Here is a 6000-nt window from a genome sequence, read left to right on the forward strand (position 1 = left end):
TTAACCCAGCGGGTTTCTCAAAGTATCTGTTGCTGTGAACAGCATGTAGTGTGGACGTGTGCAGGGGCAGCAGGTTATATGGGCTCGTGGTGCCCGAGCACCAGGAATATTCAAGGCTGGGGGCTGTGCTCCACCAATATTTGGAGCTGGGTTTCTCCCCTGACCCTGCCTGGAGCGGGCCCTGCCCCCCCGCCCCGCCCCGTCCCAGAGCATCTCCTCCCCCCGCCCCCGCCTCAGAGCTTCCCTGCCTGAAAAAAACAACCGGTGCCTCCGTCCCTTGCTTGTGCTGCCGGCTGCCTGCCACTGTTTCTGCCTAAGGCTGTAGAGAGCAGCGGCTGGCAGACGGTTGGAGCCCCTCAGGAGGCGAAGGGGAAGGGGGAGAGAGGAGTGGGGAGGAGGCACACACATGCTTGGGAGCCCTCTCTCCCGTCCCCAGCACCCACCTGGAGGAGACGCCAAGGGGACTTCCGGCCAGGAGATGGACATCTGGAGTGGACCTCACTCACCGGAGCAGCTGCTGGGGCTTCTGTGAGGCTTGACCCTGTGATCCGCCCCCTCCTCCCCCCCCCCGCAGCCCCCACTCCTGCCCCACGCTGGGCAAGGGGCAGCCCCATCCCCAGTGAGGCTATGGTGAGGGGCAGCAGGCTGCAGCAGGGGAGGAAGGAAGCCACATGTGATGGCAGTACCCCCCCCAGCACCCACCCACCCACCACAGGGGAGATGGGGGAGGGGGGCTTCCTAGACCTGAGCAGCTGGGGCTTGGGTGAATTTTGTGACACCCTGTCCCCCGCCCCAGCCACCACCTTGCAGTCCCCACTCCTGCCCCACGCTGGGCAAGGGGCAGCCCCATCCCCCATCCCCAGTGAGGCTATGGTGAGAGGCAGCAGCAGAGGAGGGCACACGTGACGGCAACAACCCCCCCCCGGTACCCACTGTAGGGGAGGCGAGTGGGCTTTCTGGACCTGAGAGAGTCCCCAGGAGCATGTGCAGTGACTGTGATGCAGAGTGTGTGCGCTGCCGGGGGTCCTCTCTGGCCCTAGCCCTGGGGTAGCCTGTCTGCACCCCAAGTTCCTTATCCCCAGCCCTTCCCCAACCCTGAGCACCCTCCTGCACTGTCAACCCCTCATCCCCAGCCCCACCCCAGAGCCCTCACCTGAGGGGAAAACCGTGCAACCTAAATTTGGTGGCCAGTTTGGCGTATCATTGTGTTTAGCACAATAGTTGATTATTTTACACCCTTTAAAGTGTATAACTAGTTGTATACAGGTGTTACAAAGTGGGAATGTTCTTAATGTTTTCTCTGAATACTGTGTGGGTGCCTCAGTTTCCCCTATGCATTTCTCAAGGCTCTAGATGGTGGGATAAGGGGGTGTGATTGTTGTAGAGCCCTAGAGGGCCAGTGTGATGCCGTCTGCACAGAGAATGGCCACAACCCTGTCTCTGGGTGAGTGATGGCCTGGGCCGCTCTCCTGCAAAGGTGCCAACTGAAGGTGTTGGAGAACAAAGAGATCAGGTGGCCTCCTAATGCCTGGGAAAGAGACAAAGGCCAGAGGAGGGAGTGTCAGTGCCTGTGCGGACTTCTGAGAAGTGCATGGTGTGGAAGGGGATGCTGGGATGCTTTGGAACTACTCCATACAAAGCCAGTCAGGACTCTGGGGGAGCCTCCTCTCTCTGAGCAGACTGTCTCCAGGGCAAGAAGCTTACACCTGCCTGGGTCTGACCTCGGAGCATTCAGCCCTTCCATACCGTGCGCTTTCCGCAGCGAGTCTGCCCAGGCAGGTCCTGGGGCAACCAGAGGTCCCTGCACCCCAACTCCGCAGTCAGATGTGACTCCCAGCCAGACAGTAAAACAGACGGTTTATTAGATGACGGGAACACAGTTTAAACAGAGCTTGTTGGTACAGAAAACAGGACCCCTCTGTCAGGTCCATCTTGGGGGGTGGGGAGCCCAGAACCAAGTTCTGGGCCTCTCCCCATTCAGCTCCAAACTGACACTCCTTCCTCTGACCTTTGTGTCTCTTCCGGACAAGGAGGCCACCTGATCTCTTTGTCCCCAACACTTTCAATTGGCACCTTGCAGGGGAAACTGAGGCACCCACACAGTATTCAGAAAAAACATTAAGAACATTCCCACTTTGTCACAACAGGTGCAACAAAATATAATACTGTATATTGAAGCAGGCAAGTGCTGCTTCTGACTTTCCACTTTTAATTGACCCTTGTAATCTTGTGGCGCTGACGCGTTGTAGCTTCATTTTATATCGGCTTACAGGGCGGGAGCGGGGGGGGCACCACCAAAAGTTATACAAACCTGCTGCCTATGGCTGTGCTCCCAGAAAACAAGCCACCTCCTGCACAAAGAGGGATGAAAGGACCTGCCAAAGCCTGGGATTGAACCAGGGACCTTTAAATCTTCAGTCTAACACTCTCCTAACTGAGCTACTTTGGCAGCCGTGTAATAGCACTTTGGCCTGCTCCTTGTCTGTCTGGGATGTTTTTGTCAGCAGTTGCACACAAAAAGGACAGGAAAATGAACGGCTGCTCCACACCCCCACCGGAGGAACCCGACGCCCTTAGCTGTGGGGAGTAAGAAGTGGCTGTTGGCTGACAGGGCCTGTCCCCGAGGAGCTGGAACAGCAGCTGCCGCCTCCCCCTGGGCTCCAGGCTGTGGGAAATGCTCATTGCCTGGCTGCATGGGCGGCTGCTGCTCCCTGCTCTGGAGAGCGTCTGTATTGCTCTGTCAACCCCCCGTCTTCACTGCGCCAGTCTGGTAAGGTCCCAAGTGCCCCCTCTGGCCTGGCAGCTGAGAGTCTGTGCAGCCATCAGCCCCCCTGCCAGGCAGGCAGCAGCAGCGCCAGCCCCCCAGCACCACAGGGGCACTCAATGCACTTCCTGTGGGGAAATGGCTCCTTGGCGTCCAGCTGCTAGAGTGAGAGCCAGGAGAGAGCAGTGTCTGGCTCAGCTTGGGGGAGAGAAGAGACCTGGTGAGTGCGGATCTCCCTCAGCCTCCCCTGCAAGGCTGCTCAGTTGTATTGTCACTGTGATAGTCGGTGCTTCCCTTCAGGGCCAGCCCAGAACAACTCCCCCCGTTTCCTCCCCAGGCCCTGCCCCCACTCCACCCCTTCCCCCAAGCCCCCATCCCTGTCCCCTCCTGCCCCATTCCTCTCCCTCCCCCACCTCTTCCTCTCCCTGCTCCTCCCCCTCACCCCTCCAGCACCTCCTGCACCCCACTGAACAGCTGAGCACTGGCAGGTGGGAGGCGCTGAAGGGGAAGAGGAGGAGCTTGTCAGCAAGGCCTGTAGTGGGGACGGGGCGGGGGGGGGAAGCTGGCTGCCAGTGGGGGCTGAGCACCTATTTTTCCTCTGTTGGTTCTGCAGCCCCGTAGCTCCCATGGAGTCGCTGACTTGGCTCCTTTCACATGCTAGAGAGAGGAGCAGAACCAGGGCTATGGCTGATCTATGGGGCACCAGGTGAGTGGCAGAGGCTTCAGGTGCTGAGAGTTTGCCTGACCCCTCAGGGACACAGTGTGAGGTGGTGTCCCAGGGATCTCTATGAAAGGAGCAGAACAGGATTTACTTGGGGTGGGGAGAGAGTTGAGAGTGTCTCAAGGGGTTGTACAGAGGTGTTGCCCGGGTGAGAGACTGGCTAAAACACAGGCCTCGCTGTGAACAGGATTTGAACCTGCACAGGGGAACCCTATTGGATTTCAACTCCAACGCCTTAACCATTCAGCCATCACCACAAAACTGCCCCAACGCCAGAGAAACTGGTAAAGTATCCCAATGCCCAGGCTTGAAGTCATCTGAACTACAGAATTCCCACCGCAAACCTGGCTCCCAAAGCACATGGGGGATTTGGGGTTTGTTCTCTTTGCTTAGCCATGTGCAGTAGCTCATGCTCCAATACATCTGTTAGTCTATAAGGTGCCACAGGACTCTTTGCTGCTTTTACAGATCCAGACTAACACGGCTACCCCTCTGATACTCCTAGTGACACTCTCTAATGGATCCCCATCCTCCACCCACCGTGAGGTAGATAGGAGCGGATCATTATTATCCCTACTTGAAAGAGGGAGAAGCTAAGGCTGAGAAAGGAGAATTGACTTGTCTTAGGCCACACAGCCAGCCAGTGGCAGGCTTGAATTTCACACATGGAATGACCTGAGTAAAGTGCTCTCAGATGAGCTCCAAACCAACAACAGTGCACAGTAATTATTCAACAAGTATTTGAGGAGAACTGCAATGTTAGAGAGAATCATGAACTGCTCAGAGACCATTAATGCAGCGAAGCAGCAAAATTTGTCAAACATATCACAGGTTCTGACTTATTTACTTGGGCTTAAAAGAGAACAACAAGGACCTGAGTCTCCTCCCTGTCAATAACCCCCTGCTCAGCCAATCAGGGTAGAGACTGAGGACGGGAGGCTGAGGGTTCTCACCAGAGAGCCCAAAGGATGGCCCAGGTCACCGGTGGGGATCACTGCCTGAGCACTATTTCAGCCTCACATTTTTGGGTGGACCTCCCACAGTGGGAGCTGCAGAGCACTCCCCCGCAACACACACACATACACTGCTCCTGGTGTTGGGAGGGGAACAGGTGAAAGGACAAAAGAAGCAAGAGACAAAGAGAAAGGAGGAAGGGATGGATGGAGGAAAAGGTGAAACAAAAAGGACAAACCCTAATGACCCCAGTGGTTCTAAGGGACAAAATCCCAGGTGCAGAATAAAATTCTGCCTCTTAAGCTAGTGTTTTCCATGCCTAAAATTCAACTGTCACCAAATGGACCAGACTGAACAGGTTTCAAACCTTGAGGAGGCTCTTACCTTCTAAACAGGGACGGCTGTTTTCTAGTAAAATCAGGAAAAGGGAAGGAGAAAACTCAAAAGAGGTTCCTCCTGGCGCTCACGTACCTGAACCCGAATACTCTCTCAGTCCTCAAAGAGAGTCCTGGAGAAGGAGACTTGCTGAAGCAAAGCCACAGGGGTCTCTGAGGTTTCCCTGGCCCTTCACCCCTGTCCTGCCTGGCTGATGTCAGCATCTCTCTGTGAGGTCACCACCTCCCCACCACCTTTGACCAATAGTCTGAGGTCCTGCAAAAGGCCTTTGTGATGTCAGTGCCACATCCCTCCCTTGCTGTGCTAATGTCCTGCCCCTGCCCAGGCACTTTGGAGGTCTGAGCTACTCCCTGTGGCTCACCCCACTCAAGGAGCGTTCCTTCTAGGAAGCAAGCCGGCTAGACAGGAAAACATCAGACGCTGCTCCCAATGCTACACTCAGTTTTATAGAAATTAGTCAACTTTATGGCCAGAAGAGACCATTAGAGCATCTAATCTGACCCCCTGCATATCACAGGCCTCCTGTATGACACAATAGCTACTTTTGGGGCAAACACATTCCAGAAAGGCATCTAGTCTTCATTAAATGACATCAGGAGATGGCAAATCCACCACTTTCCTTTGTAGCTTGTTCCTGTGGTGAATCATCCACACTGTTGAATATTTGTGTCTTATTTGTAATATGAATTTGTCTTTTTTCATCTTCCAGCCACTGGGTCTTGTTATGCCTTTCTCTGCTCGATTCAAGAGCCCTTTAATAGCCAGTCTTTTCTCTCCATTAAGGCCCTTCAACACTTCAGTGAAGTTACCTTTCAATCTTCTTTTGATAAGCTAAACAGGTTGAGCTCGTTCAATAGCTCACTAGAAGGCATTTTTCTCCAGCCCTCAGAACATTTATTGGCTCTTTTGTTATCAGACTCCTGAACTGAAGCTGGATGTGGTTCTTGTTCTTCTGCACAGCACAGCTCCTGGAGAAGAGGGATCTGCAAATGTACATTCATATGATACCTTTGTTTAATTGATGAAAACATAAATTGACACTTAGAGGATTGGAACTGATTTCAGCTGATGGACAGCTTTGCTAGGTTTTTATGCATTTGGACAGTGAAATGTTGAGTGTTTACATACATATCAAGGGCCCCCGTATAGCGGAGCTCCTGAACAT

General features: G+C 54.1%; 2 non-coding genes across 2 annotated transcripts; both read right to left on the bottom strand.

The window, feature by feature from the left end:
- Positions 1 to 2376: 2376 nt before the first annotated feature.
- TRNAF-GAA lies at positions 2377 to 2449 on the bottom strand. Its single transcript has one exon. It is a non-coding gene; the product is annotated as a tRNA-Phe (tRNA).
- Positions 2450 to 3660: 1211 nt separating this feature from the next.
- Positions 3661 to 3742, bottom strand: TRNAS-UGA. The gene has a single exon. It is a non-coding gene; the product is annotated as a tRNA-Ser (tRNA).
- Positions 3743 to 6000: the final 2258 nt, after the last annotated feature.

The sequence above is a fragment of the Mauremys mutica genome, unplaced genomic scaffold (assembly GCF_020497125.1).
Source record: "Mauremys mutica isolate MM-2020 ecotype Southern unplaced genomic scaffold, ASM2049712v1 Super-Scaffold_100095, whole genome shotgun sequence".
Classification (NCBI taxonomy): domain Eukaryota; kingdom Metazoa; phylum Chordata; order Testudines; family Geoemydidae; genus Mauremys; species Mauremys mutica.